This window comes from Saccopteryx bilineata, chromosome 3 (genome assembly GCF_036850765.1).
Source record: "Saccopteryx bilineata isolate mSacBil1 chromosome 3, mSacBil1_pri_phased_curated, whole genome shotgun sequence".
Taxonomy (NCBI): domain Eukaryota; kingdom Metazoa; phylum Chordata; class Mammalia; order Chiroptera; family Emballonuridae; genus Saccopteryx; species Saccopteryx bilineata.
Window position 1 is genome coordinate 18474386 of NC_089492.1, and position 15503 is coordinate 18489888.

Consider the following 15503-nt stretch of genomic DNA (forward strand, 5'->3'; position numbering starts at 1 on the left):
GAGCAGTCTGGCGGAGAGTCAAGGACTCACGCAAACACACCCCAAACAATCCTCCAAGTAATGTTTCTATTCTCTTTGTCAAGTCTGCAGGTTTCTATGAGAAAAGTCTAACTGCCTGGCCCCGAAGGGGGAGGGCTGGCTGAGGCCAGCTGGTGGGCACAGCTGTGAAATACAGGGATTTCCAAATCCAGACTCGGTCGGACAGTCGGCTCTCTGGCCGGCAGCTGTGCTCCAGCTGTGATGGAACACAAAGGGCCCTCCCAGAAGACAGCTGGGACCCGAGCGGGTCCCTGCTCACAACTGCTCAGCCTTGTCCAGAAGAGTGAAGTTTGCTCCGGAAGCATCACATTACACCAAGTAGGAACATCCTCCAAACTGTGGGTTGGTGAAGCTCTGACCTCTCCGGAGTCTTTTTCTCTTCTCTGTGCTTTCCCCTGGAACTTCTGTTCTGGGCCAGTTGGGAGCCTGGGTGAGAAGGGGAGGAAAGAAAACATTAAGTGCGTTGAACCCTTTATTAAGTCAGCAAATATTTACTGAGCACCTCCTCTCCGAGGTCTGTTCACTGTGGCCCGGGGCACAGAATAGGTATTATCTGTGACTTTCCCTACTTCTTCTCAGCCTTGGGTGAGACTCTTGAGCACCCTTGAGAAGTACACGGGGTGTTGTGTTTCTAGTAGAAGCGTGTTCTACAGAAGGGATGCATTTTAAATATACCGTATGTAGAAGATATGTTGATCATGATTCAAACTGACAATAAGATGTTTGGAGAAGCAGTAGAAACACAAGACAGGGAAAGGCGGAGAGAGCAAGGCCAGGAGAGGGACATGCAAGATTGACTGTCGTTCATCCCTTCCTCCTTGCCCTACCTTCATCCCAGGCTTGCTCTCCTGATGTTATTACCTGGGCAAGGCTCTTATTCCAGTGATGCCGATGTTGTCTGCCTCGGCTGGTTTCTCCTGCGGCTCTGGAAAGAGGTGACCCCTTAGAATGGGAGTGGTAACTGTAAATGGTGTCATGGCAAGTGACCTCTCTCCCCACAGAGAGGAAGGAATGTCTCCTATCCTAGCTGCCATTGCTGAGACACATGGTACCCTAAAACTTAGCGGCATATGACAGCCGTTCTGTTTTGCTCACAGACTCTGGATGTCCGCGGTTGGGACAGGGCAAGGCGTCCCGGACAGCTTGTCTCTGCCTCGTTCCGTCTGGGGCCTCAGTCGGGGAGACCCGAAGACTGCGGCCAATGTGAGAGGCGGCTCCGGCATCTTCTGCGGGCGTCTTCACTCACGCGTGGTCTCTCCGCACAGACTGTGGCCAATGTGAGAGGCGGGTCCGGCATCTTCTGGAGGCGTCTTCACTCACGCGTGGTCTCTCCGCACAGACTGTGGCCAATGTGAGAGGCGGCTCCGGCATCTTCTGCGGGCGTCTTCACTCACGCGTGGTCTCTCCGCACAGACTGTGGCCAATGTGAGAGGCGGCTCCGGCATCTTCTGCGGGCGTCTTCACTCACGCGTGGTCTCTCCGCACAGACTGATCTGCGCCGCCAGCTCGAGCGCGGGCTCATCTGGTTAGAGCAAAAAGCCCACCAGCTTGGACCCAAGGTCGCTGGCTCCAGCAAGGGGTTACTCGGTCTGCTGAAGGCCCGCGGTCAAGGCACATGTGAGAAAGCAATCAATGAACAACTAAGGTGTTGCAATGAAAAACTGATGATTGATGCTTCTCATCTCTCTCCGTTCCTGTCTGTCTGTCCCTGTCTATCCCTCTCTCTGACTCACTCTCTGTCTTTGTAAAAAAAAAAAAAAAAATAAATAAATAAATAAATAAATAAAATACGTCTTTAGAGGTTAGTTCCTTTCTACCTTGCTGGCTGAGGCCATAAAAGAAAGTTCTATTCAGGTTTAAAGGGGAGCAGAGCTACTCCTCATCGGCTGCTGGGTGAATGTTAAACACCGCTTGTAAAAATGACCATGTAGGATGGTAGTGTTGTAGTGGTGAAAAAGTGGTTGGTATTGTTGTGGTCATGTGTGATAAATACTATCTGCTGCGTCTTTCTAAGCTAAAAGATCGATGAAAGAGGTTAGAATTTAAGCAGGGTTGAGGATACTAGAATATTTCTTTTCCCTTTGGAAATTCTTCTGACTTTTGGAATGTGCTCTCCTAATTAACCCTCCATCCCTCTGCCCTGCAGGTGACTCGGCCATAGACACCCTTCCCCGTCTTCTTTGTTAGATATGTTTTGATTTAATGTTCCAGTCGTAATTCGATTGGCACCATGTTGATAAAATCTTCTCTAATGAACAGATAGAATTAATCACACATTTCTCTATGCTCCAAATAGTAGCTAATAAGTAATGAGCACTTTTCTGTGTACCATAGTTCCAGGTTAAATAATTTACTCTTCCCAGCCAGCCTACAAGGTAGAGAACATTATTATTATTTTTATTTTACTGATGAAGCAACTGAGGCACAGAAGGATGAAATAACTTGGCTAAGGACATATGGCTTAAAAGTGGTAGAGCCAGGATTTAAGGCAGAGTCAGACAGAGTGCCATCCTTCCTGCAAGGGAGTGTAGGGACAAAGCTTCAGAATGATGCTTATAGACAGTATTTACCAAAGCATTTACCCTAAGACGTTAGGCAGAGGGTGGAACAAAATTCCAGAAACCTTGGTCAACTCAGTACTTTCAACGACCTTAGACACCAGCTGCCCATCACTGTGTCTAACAAATCAACAATCAGTTAAAATGTGACATTGAGTACCAACACGATGAATTTCCTAGCAATGCAAACCTCCTTTTAGAAAACAAGCATAAGAGAAGCCTGGGAATGTACAGTTTTAAGGTAATTATTTCATGAATAGTTCTGTGAAGTCTGGGAAGGGTTGAGGATGGGAGTATCTCTCTTCTCCCCATGGAAGAGATGCAGAATTTTAAATAGCTCCTCTTCCCTGGCTTGGCAGTGTTCTCTGACTTCGTAGGATGCCTCTAATTGCTCAGAAGCACAACCTTCTCTCCTTGAGAATCCCGGCAGAGGATGTAGGCATTTTGCTTTTGCTTCGCAGCTTTCCCTCTCTCCGTGCCCTCCCCCACCTAGCACACATCTGTGCAGCTGCTAAGCTTGGCTGTGGGTTTCTCTGACCTCAGGCTCGAGGCACCCTTCTCTGAAGAGTTTCTAAAGTTAATGGGCAGAGAATGTTCCAGTGTCATCAGGCTATTCTTAAAAGAAAATAGTGCTATTGTCTGGTTACAGGCGTAGTTAACATCTAATATGTAAATGTCTGCTTGGTTAGAAAAGGGTTAGTAGTGCTCAAAATGCTAAGGATAGTGGGAAAAACTCAAACATCTCAGATGCAGAGATGCCATCCTGGACTTTTAGTCTCTGTGAGAGGCTTTCCACAGTTTCTGCTGCCAACACTACTTACTTCCACTGCCACAGACCCGAACTCCCTCTCCAATGTCTAAGTTAGGTTATAGAAAGCCATGGATTGTTTCCAACAGTCACCCTCTGTCACCTTCGTACTGTCTACGAAGTTACCCAGTACCCAAGAGGTTGGTTCAGATGCTTACCTGACCTCATGTTGGAGGAGGTCCTCGAGAGGACATTACCATGGGTTGACCTGAGAGCCAGACCCAGGCAATTGGAAGCTACTCACCCCCTCCCCTGTCCTTGAAATGTGTGTTTTGTGCACTGTTCTCACAGTAGGGGCTGTCTCAAGGATGACTCCTTGATCAAATAAGGTGTTGCTGAGACCAATTAATGACTGAACCTTCTAAGGCCTCTATATAAGCTTTTCATATTCTAGCAGGTTGGTGTGAAACTTGACTTTTCTTGTGACAGCCCAGACGAGCCAAAAATGTAAGTTCTCTTGCTTATTAAACCTGCCATCTACTAATCTGGAGTGGTCTACCTCTTTCTGTGGTTGCTCCTTGCTGTTTGTGCACGGGGCAAGTTTATGAACCAGCATTCCATGTAACCAATGTCCTCTCCTTTCCCCAAACCCGAGGTTTCCAGCAGGTGAGTCATCTGAATACCATACCATTGCCTTTATAAATTTTTTTTAAATTTATTTATTGATTTTTGGAGAGGGGGAGAGAGAGAGTAAAAGGGGAGAGAGACAGAAAGAGAGTGAAAGTGAGAAAGAGTGGGGAGCATCTACTTTTAGCCTTATGAAACCGATCTCTACAGACCAGTATTTTCCCTTCAATGAGCTTCAGTCCAACATGGCTGCCTCATGACCATTTTTGTACCCTTCCTTCCTGATTCTTTGTGAAATGATTGATCGGAAATGTGCTCTTAGAGCTAAAAATCATCAGTCTACTTTTATTTACTGTTTTAATTATTTTTTTCTATTTTTTTGCCTCTCAAGTAGAATTTTAGATATGCCGTATTGGCTCTGCCTGCAGTTACCTCATGTTCAACTCAATCCAAAGATCTGGTTTTAGAGCAGAGACCATAGCAAGACATGCAAATTGCTGTCCTTTGCTCTTGAGCCATCAAGCATCCTTTGTTAACATTCTCATTTTCCATTAAGTGAACTGTTGTTGCTACAAGTCAGTGGTTCCACTATAGAATTTGTAGCACAATAAACAAAGTGTAAAATGTATGTAATGAAGACTGCCTCTAATTTGCTTTAATTGCCCATTGAATTATAGCCAGTATGACCCTGCCACCAACATTACCTCAAAATACATACCCTTGACCTACAGCAAATTTTTCTTCCGTGACAGCTTTATTTCTTTCTTGAAGAACTGTTTAAGAGGTATTTCATTGTATGTTGCAAAGATGTAACTGGGCTCTGGCTGGCTTGCTCACTTAATAGGTGTGGTAATAATTATATGTCACTTTTTAGTATACGGGCTCCTCATTCCTTTCTAGGCTGATTGCTTTATCTAGGAGACATCAAATGGAGTTGCTCCAAAATAGTATCTGTGGGAAGATGAACTGCAGATTTATGTCTCTCTGTAAACACAGGGTTGAGGTACGTTCAGAGAAAGATAACAGCTTCCTCCCAAATAAGATTAAAGAAAAAAAAAAGGAAGAAGAAAGAAAAGTAGTAGAATCTATGCATAGGATTATTTTTACTTAATATTTAAAATATTTTTTCTTGAATGGTAGGAACAATATCTAGAGGTACTGACTGCTTTCCAACTGACTACCAGCACAGAAAGAATGATGTACATTGAGATTAAGTTCCAAGAAAAACAGTCGTGGTGTTGAGTGATATCACCTACAACAGATCATTGAATTCAAAATTAGTTTGTGTTTATCTTTTGCACCTCTAACCTTATTCCTAGCTGCTGAATCACTCTGAGTATTGTTGTTTTTCTTATCCTCTTCTCTGTGTCCGCATTTGCTTTCTTAACTGTATGTTGAACCCAAGCTCTATTCCTCCTGAAGTTTAGAACTGTCAATACAGCATTGAGGATGGGTGTGTCTGAGAGGAGGAAAACGGAGGGTGAGAGTTTGGGTGGGACAGGTGATCCTGGGTATTGCACAGCAGGACTCAATGAATGAGTCCCCAGCAGGGATCTGATCCAAAGGGTCATTAATTTGGGTGACAGCAATGTGGCATTGCTTGGACAAGCAGCAGGTTTGGCATCTCTGGAATTACACTGTTGGTGACAGGAACATGGCTGGCTATGGCCATTAGGGTGTCTGATTCAGTGACTTTGTTGCTTCATATATACCCTCAGTGGTAGCAGCAGCAGAACCTTCGTCAGACAAAAGCATCTGTCATGGTGTCTTCATGGAGTACCTATGGCATGACTGACATTCTTGGTGTCAGGTGTGACTTAAGATGTCACCACAACAGTTGGGACAGTGGAGAGGAAAGGAGCTGAGACACTGTCATCTCCAATTAAACTAGCAGCCCAAGGAGGATGCCCACTGAGGTTTGTCTGTGGCTGAGCTTTGGGGATGGGGTGGGGAAGCTATTTTTCCAGTAGAGCTGATTGGAGTAAAGTCAGAGAGTCATAGGATATATATTGTAATATCATGGCTTTAAATGCAATAGCAGGCTAACACACATGAAACAATGCTTGGCACATAATGTAAATCAGCTCATTTTATTTATATAATATAGCAATAGCATTATTATTATAGTTCCCTCTTGCTAACACTAAGTCCAGGGGCTGGATTAAAATCTTTACTTGCATAACATAGAGAAAATATTTTATGCTACAATTTTAGTAACAGTTAAGACCTGAATTGGGTCTCCCCCAAATTCTTTTGTTTAAGCCCTCATCCCCAGTGGGACTATATTTGGAGATGGTGTCTATCAGGAAGTAACTGAGGCTAAATGAGGTCATAAGGGTGGGGCCCTCATCCAATAGGAGTGGTGCCCTTATAAGAGGAGAAAAAAACCCAAGAGTTCTCTCTCCCTCTGCATGCCCAGAGGAAAGGCCATGTGCAGGCACAGTGAGAAAGTGCCATCTATGAGCCAAAGGAGAGAGATCTCACCAGAAGTCAATCCTGCTGGCACCTCAATCTTGGCACCAGCCTCTGGAACTGTGAGAAAATAAATTTCTGTTGTTTAACAGAGCACACGTAAGTAATGATCCCCCCAGTCTGTGGTATTCTGTTACAGCAGCCTAAACAGATTAATACCCATCCTAAAAACAAGCATAGAAACCAACCCTTTCTCTCAAATGCTTTACCTTCCATAATGCATTCTTCTTTTCCATGACTTTACTTCTTGCTCTCCTACCTTACCAAGAGGGAGAACATTTGACCTTGCCAGTTAAAAGTCCTTGGCTTTCTAGTTTACAATGGACTGTTTGGATGGTTTTTCTCACCCCCCCTCTTGTTTTCCCAAGCAGAAGAAAACTTATTTCTTCTTGAGATTTTGGGGCATGACACTCTTCTGGTCTTTTCCTGGGAAGGGGCATGTGCTGTATCCATTGCTGACATGTCTGCAGTAGGGTAACTTGTTTGCATGTCACATGTGGACTTGGGACCTACCTTAGCTATCCCCAGGGCTGCTGGTCCTTTGGAGCTGGCTGGGACTTCTGCTGCATCCTTAGGGCCCCTGGGAAGTTCAGTTGTCGGGAGTGAGGTGGAGGCAGGGTGGAGGTAGTGAGTGGGAGAATGCTCTCTTAAGCTCTTCCACCTGGCACTTTCCGAGCTCATGTCTACTCCAGTGTCTAGACACCATATTGGCCTTGTTGTCATGAAGACTCAGGTCATCTGTGAATGGCAAGAGCTCTGGGGAGGTGAGGAATAAACACCCAATTTTTAATCCTTGGCTCTAACTAGAAGGTTCTAGAATAGCTTTCCCCCAATATTGACCTCAAGGGAATAGGGAAATGAGTTTACCAGTACTTATGTCTGTCCTCCAACTTTTCTTCTCCTGCCTTCTCGGGTGCCATCTGCTCAGTTTCCACTTCACCTCCGGTGACAGGAACTGCTCCTCAGGCCAGCCCACTCCTTCCCCCTCTTCAAGGCTCATGCTAAAACCCGTGCTCTGGTCTTTCTAACTTTGGCTCTTATTTTATATAGCTCAACTTCTGGATTCTGGAAAGTACAGATGCTTGTGTTTAGCCCATTGTTTCCTGGGGATAACAATGACACACTTATATTTTAAAATTCAGAGCCAAGCAATGATTTATTTGATGTAGGATGTTCTACATGCTTCCCCGTGAAGCACTGAATGCCTCTAGGGTGACAGGGACTCCATTAAAAGTTTGAAAAAAAAGGGCAAGTGATCAATACAATATTTCCAAATATATTCTCCCTGCTATATACTCTTGTTTTAGTAAATCCACATGCAACCCCCTCCTAAAAACACCTTTATCTTGGTATCCTTGTCCCTTCCAAGACAGTGGGAGCCCAGGTTGTGCAGATTCTGCTTGGCCCCTCCCCCTCTTCTCTACAGAGTTCCGTCAATGACAGCAGGCAGCACTCTCTGCAGGAGCAGAGATAAGACTTGAAATGACCTTCAGTGACTAGCGGGTGTTAAGCAGCCTCTTTGGAATCTAGAGGACACACGGGTTGCCACTCTGACCCGAATCCCCATCACTCCCCAGCCTGCCCAGCCTGGGTGACCGTTTTGTCTCTGGTGTCAGACAGTCCGAGAGTACCACCAGCCGAGCAAAGGCCACCAGAGAGTGAGGGTGGGCTCCGTGCCGTGGCCTCAAGCTTACCTCTTTGTAACCCAAGTTATGGCTCGTTCTTCCCGCCTGACTTTGGAATCTAGTTTCTTTTTTGTAAGCACAGTTGGCCCAGATCACTGAATGGTGATGTGGCTTACAGCTGCTCACAGTACCCTTCCCTTTCCAGGAATAACTCTGGTTCTTCCAAAGATTCAGATCTGGTTCTTCCAAAGATTCAGATATATATAAAAGATTTATATATATATAAAGAGAGAGAGAGAGAGAGAGAGAGAGAGAGAAAGGGCTTAAATGTTGCTGTCCCTGCTCCTTGTTTTCTTCTCTCACTTTATCTCTGCACACGATTCTTCAATAGATAAAGAGAGCAGAGCTCCAAGTCTGGAGTTTAGAATTAGCCCAGAGCCCTGCTTCGCTGACTCGGGAGTCAGACAGCCTTCATGGGGAATCGGATTATTGGCTGTGTTCAATGTCCAGTGCGGCAGAAGAAGCATGGAGGAGTTATGACCAAGGGATGGGCATGGGCAGCGGGCTGCAGGTAGCCCCCAGGGTCTTACACAGCCTAGGACGGCATGACAGGAGTAGGTGAGAGTTCCCCAGGCTCCCGAGGGGATGACAGCATTGAAGAAAGGACTGGTGGGCAGGAAGAGGTCTGAGATCAGGAAAGGAAAGCAGAGGAAGAAAAGGGTCCTTTGACAAGAGGCTTGGGCTCAGAGCGCCACGAAGATCGGACAGGACAAGCTTCACTTGAATGGATGCCAACTTAGGATGCCCAGGACTTGATGGGCCCAACTTTGCCAGAACAGATGAGAAAGGAAAGAGGCCAGGCAGTAAAGGCCAAGCAAACGAGATGTCTCCACGGCAAACCAGCGAGGACTGGAAGCTGGGACATTAAATAACGCTCCTCTCCACACACTTATTCACACCCGCAGCCAGAAGATGAGGTTCAGTGGGGACACTGACAGGGAATGAGTTCTTATTCTAAAATATCTGAGATTTGGATGGGATAAACACTTAGAAAATTATACTTTAATTTGGCTTTATAAAAATCATTCACTAGAGTCAAGTATACTGAAATAAATCTGCTGTAGGCAGACTGAGAGTTCATATATTAAGTTGAATTCACTTATAAAATGATGTTACTTTTCAAATTTGGGTTTTTATATCTACCCATTATACTGTAATATTTTAATCAACTGTGTAAGTAAATTAGGTTCAGAGAGAGAAAATAATTTGCTTAAAGGTCACGGTTAGCAACTGGTAGAGCCAAGACTTTGATTTGGTATCCAAGTGTGTATTGCTAACCTTAAGCCTACACCGTGGAATCACAGGGTGATTACTTTTATCCTCTGTACTGTTTTTATTCCATAGGAGGGTGTGGACTGAAAAGTAAGGTTATTAACTGTATCCTGTTGTGTTTCTTTATTTGCTTTTCCTTTGTTCTTTTTCTCAACTTTCTATAATCTCTGTGACTTTGTCCCTTTTATTTTATCAGTCCTCAATTCTGTCCTTCTCTCATTACTCCATGGAGCCCCCAGGGTTGACAAGTGGCTCCTCCCAGACCTGCCTTTGCCTAGTCGGCACTGTGTGACCCTCAGAATATAAACCATGTTATATGGAGCCCGTCGCTTGGCATCTTCCCACAGTACAGAGAGCAGATCATAAAGACAGCACTGTCTTTGGATTCAGAAGCCTACAAATTAAGAGTTCATTGTGTTTGAAAGGTCCAGGAGGACTGCGTTTAAGATGAATGGAATAATCATCTTCCAGAGAAGTAAATTTACTTGGCGGGTTTCCACTGAAATGGATTTTAAAAACTGTCAGATGGAACTAAAACATTTAAGACATATGGTGCATTAACTAAATGTTTAAACATTTGCCTTTAGCTGCGTGAACTTATCATTGAAGAGATGAGCTCATTGAGCTATGTTGAACATCTCTGACTGAATCACTGTCCAGTGGAGAGCTCTATTTCTTGAATCTATTTAATATAAACCATTCCCAGATGCTCACAACCAACACTAAATATGTGTTATAATTTCACTGCTAAATGCAAATGCACCTAAAAATGAAAGATGGAAATGGGAAAATGTATCTGTAAATCTCAGTCATTAGATTCTCTAGGAGAAGGGTGCGAAGAAGAGTGTCATTAGAGTATCCCTGCATGAAGCAGAAAAAGCTTCTGGAATGCCGGCGCATTTCAGAAAGTTGGACTGCCTTCCAGAAAGTCCCTTAAAACTTCAATGCATGGTCAGCAAACTTACAAATGTGGGAGTGCCCCCCCCCCCTGCGTCTCCAGCAGACATTGTTAATCAATCAGAACACTTAATTTTCCTGCTGAGCCGGCACTTGGCCTGAGAATTTTTCTGCACCCAGCCCTCCAGGCAACCACCACCAATTGATCCAAGTCTGCACTTGGAAAGAAACTTATTTGCAATCTCCAGGGGCAGACCAATCGTAGAGCAGTGGGGTGTTTCTATATCTGATATAGCTAACAATGTGATGATTGCAATTACTAGACCATTGGACATTGTTGGGATTTACCATATTTCCCCGTGTATAGGTGCTTCTATGTATAAGACACACCTTAATTTGGGGGTCCAAAATTTGAAAAGAAAGTATTACATAAAGTTATTGAACTCAAGTTTTATTCATCATAAAATTCACACAACTCCTTATCACTGTCAAAACTCCCATCCATTAGCTTGTCCTTATCTGTGTCTGATGACAAATCACTGTCTTCAACGAGTGCAAAAACAAGAGCGAAAAAGAGGGAAATGCAAGTAAAAAAATCTACAACCACTGTATAAAACACACCGAGTTTTTAGACCCCAATTTTTTTGAAAAAGGGTATGTCTTACACATGGGGAAATATAGTATTCCTTAAATTAAAAGTATGGCTTTGGGGACCCTCGGATTCAATCCACTTGGAATGGATTGAGTTCTCTAATTGTGTAAAGGGCCAGTTTTCTGTCTCCCAGCTATCCTGGTCCTGCAGATGCCTGTCTCTCGTCTTCCTTCATATTCTGAGTCTCATAAGCTCAGTGAAAACACTGAGGATTCCAGACCCATTTGAAATAGAATGAGTCAGGAACTACTGGAGAAATTCCTGGATTAAAAGCATAGGCGCGTGCGTGCCAGTGTGTGTCTATTGTTGGAGGGTACTTACAAAACTGCTCACAAAGATTAGGGGATACTTCAAAATGAATATGAAGCAATAAAAAATAGAAGCATTTGATTTTTTCATCAAACAAGAACATCAGAAAAGCAAACGACAAGTCAAAGAAAGTTGTTCAATTATGCAAATGAGATGCAAAACTAACTTTTATTTCATTGGTGAAAATGTACTATACAAAAGGCTGAAAGCACTATAATATCTGCATGTTCCTGATCCCCTAATTTTGGGGAGCGGTATATTTAAGGTCTGATCTCAGGTATTCATATTCCTTACCTATGTCATAAAAAAAATAACAGCTACTAGACCCTGGCTGGTTGGCTCAGTGGTAGAGCGTTGGCCTGGCGTGCGGAATTCCTGGGTTTGATTCCCGGCCAGGGCACACAGGAGAGGCACCCATCTGCTTCTCCACCCCTCCCACTCTCCTTCCTCTCTGTTTCTCTCTTCCCCTCCCTCAGCCGAGGCTCCGTTGGAGCAAAAGATGGCCCGGGCGCTGGGGATGGCTCCTTGGCCTCTGCCCCAGGCGCTAGAGTGGCTCTGGTCATGACAGAGCATCGCCCCCTGGTGGGCAGAGCATCGCCCCCCTGGTGGGCATGCTGGGTGGATCCCGGTGGGGCACATGCGGGAGTCTGTCTGACTGCCTCCCCATTTCCAGCTTCAGAAAACAAAACAAAACAAAAAAACCAAGAAAAACAAAAACAAAAAAACCCCCCAGCTATTTATGTACCTGAAAGGCATTAGGCACCAAAACATGTTCACTTGCATTTAATCTTCATAACATCCCTCTGAAGTACAACATGCCCATTTTATAGATGATGAAATTGATGCTTATGATGCTAGAGAACTTATGTAAGATCACAGAGCCAGCATATGTCTATTGTGGATGGAGTTTAGATGGAAAAGATGCCAAGATAATTGAAGACAGTTTAATAAAAGAACAGTTTTTGGAGGTGAGGGTCTGTGAAGCCAGTAGCCAGGGCCACCATCACAGCCGCCCGGCCCATGCAGGTTGACATCGGATTTGGACAGTCAGTAAAGAAACAACAGAGCCAAGAACTGGTGGGCCATCATCTTTAATCCTAGCTTGCACTGGGTGAGCAAGTAAAACACACACTGGGCTCCAAAACCCACTCATTCAGTGCTCACAAAGCTACTGACTTATCCAAGTTTCCTAGAATCAAAGGTTTTTAGCTCACCAGACTTATTCACCTCTGTTCCCCATCTCCTTCCCTCTACACAAACTCTGCACTAACTGACTTCTCACTCAGCACTCCACCATCTTGGCTGCTTCTCCTGATCTCCTCCACGTGACCTTTCTCTGCTCTCCTCTCTAATGCTAATATCAGGAACCAAGAGAAAGCAAGCTCCCAGTCTGCCCCCATTTTATAGTGTAGAAATCAAAACCTTGGCTCTGGCCAGTTGGCTCAGTGGTAGAGCGTTGACCTGGCGTGCGGGAGTCCCAGGTTCGATTCCCGGCCAGGGCACACAGGAGAAGCACCCATCTGCTTCTCCACCCCTCTCCCTCTCCTTCCTCTCTGTCTCTCTCTTCCCCTCCCGCAGCTAAGGCTCCATTGGAGCAAAGTTGGCCCGGGCGCTGAGGATGGCTCTGTGGCCTCTGCCTCAGGCACTAGAATGGCTCTGATTGCGGCAGAACAATGCCCAGATGGGCAGAGCATTGCCCCCTGGTGGGCCTGCCGGGTGAATTCCAGTCGGGTGCATGTGGGAGTCTATCTGACTGCCGCCCCGTTTCCAACCTCAGAAAAATACAAAAAAAAAAAAAAAAAAGAAAAAAAGAAAAAAAAGAAATCAAAACCTTTAATCCAATATACCAGTGGTCCCTAACCTTTTTTGGGCCATGGACCAGTTTAATGTCAGAAAATATTTTCACGGACTGGCTTTTAGGGTGGGACAGATAAATGCACAAAATAAAATTATGCGACCGGCCTAAAAACTGTGGTATTTTTAAATATAATTGTCAAACTTATGAGACAAGCATCAAGAGTGAGTCTTAGATGGATGTAACACAGGGAATCTGGTCATTTTTAAAAAATAAAACATTGTTCAGACTTAAATATAAATAAAATGGAAATAATGTAAGTTACTTATTCTTTCTTGCGGACCAGTACCAAATGGCCCATGGACCAGTAGTGGTCCGCGTCCCGGAGGTTGGGGACCACTGCAATATACAAACAAGGAAGTCCCTGATAGAAAATCCTTTATCTGAGGCATAATGGGACTCCTCATGAGAGTGCACCACCCTACATCAAAAACGGTGGGAAAGGCTTAGTCCTAAATCCAAGCCTTAGGCCAGGGGTCCCCGAACTTTTTACACAGGGGGCCAGTTCACTGTCCCTCAGACCATTAAAGGGCCGGACTATAAAAAAAACTATGAACAAATTTTTATGCACACTGCACATATCTTATTTTAAAGTAAAAAAACAAAACGGGAACAAATACAATATTTAAAATAAAGAACAAGTAAATTTAAATCAACAAACTGACCAGTATTTCAATGGGAACTATGGGCCTGCTTTTGGCTAATGAGATGGTCAATGTCTAGTTCCATATTTGTCACTGCTAGCCGTAACAAGTGATATGACGCGCTTCCAGAGCCGTGACGGGTGTGTCCTGCATCACCGGAAGTAGTACTGTACGTGAGCAATGCTGCGCTTTGCAGTGCTGCAACATACAGTGCTCCTCTCACTGACCACCAATGAAAGAGCTGCCCCTTCCAGAAGGGCGGCAGGGGCCGGATAAATGGCCTCAGGGGGCCACATGTGGCCTGCAGACCGTAGTTTGGGGACCCATGCCTTAGGCTATAAGAGTCCTGCCTGCTTACAGCCTGTCCCCCCACACACAATGCAAACTATAAGCGAGCAAACATATATGTCACATTTAAAAACTTATTTGACCAACAGGGTCTGTGTTGGGCAGATAAAATATATTATGCTCACTTTGTTAAAGATGGCGCTACCCACGTGGAAGTCCATCGCCCAGGTGATGGTATTGGTTGCCCTTCTTGCTTGGGATAGGCGTGATTATATTGTGTTGGGGCAGGCTGTGGGCAGGCAGGATCCTTGTAGCCTGAGGCTTGGTTTTAGGACTAAGCCTTTCCCAACCTTTTTGATGTGGGGTGGTGCACTCTCATGAGGAATCCCATTATGCCTCAGATAAGTGACTTTGTATTAGAGACTTCCTTGTTTGTATATTAAAGGTTTGGATTTCTGCACTATAAAGTGGGGCAGACCGGGAGCTTGCTCTCTCTTGGTTCCTGGATTAACATTAGAGAGGAGAGCAGAGAAAGGCCATGTGGAGGAGGCCAGGAGAAGCAGCCAAGATGGTGGAGTGTTGAGTGAGAAGCCAGTTTGTGCAGAGTTTGTGCAGGGAGAAGGAAGGAGATGGGGAACAGAGGTGAATAAGGCTGGTGAGCTAGAAACCTTTGATTCTAGGAAACTCGGATAAGTCAGTAGCTTTGTGAGCACTGAATGAGTGGGTTTTGGAGCCCAGTGTGTGTTTTTACTTGCCCTCCAGGTGCAAGCTAGGATTAAAGGTAATGGCCCACCAGTTCTTGGCTCCGTTGTTTCATTACAGACTGTCCGAATTAAATGTGAACCTGCATGGGCCGGGCGGCTGTAATGCTGGCTGTGTGTACTGGCTTTACAGTCTGATTAAGGAAAACCTATAAAGGATTGTTCCAGAGCCTCCAAACTTGAGCAACAACAATTGGAATTTTTTTTAACACACTAGAGTTACTGAAACAGCATAAACTTGTCTGAGAGTTCCCTGAATGTGAGCTGCTGCTTTAAGGAGAGGAAGTCTTTTTCTGCCCAAACCAACCATTCTTGGTGTAAGGCCAGGAGCCGTCATCGTGACCATTCACATGCAGGTTCCCATTGGATTCGGGCAGACGATAAAGAAATGGCGGAGTCAGAGGATGGGGGGCCATCCTATTTATTTGTGTCTCACCAAGACAGGCAAACCACAAAAGAAGACAAGGGAAAAGCAGAAAACCAGCTCTTCCCATGAAGGGCAAGGGATCAGGGGAACCCCTGCAATTGTGATAGCAGGAACTGTGTGTCTGAGCTCCTGGTCTGTCCCACTTTATAGTGTAGCAAACCAAAATCCCTTAATCCAATATACAAACAAGGAAGTCTCTGATACAAAGTCACTTGTCCAAGGCATAATTGGATTTCTCATGATAGTGCACCACCCAGATCATACAATCA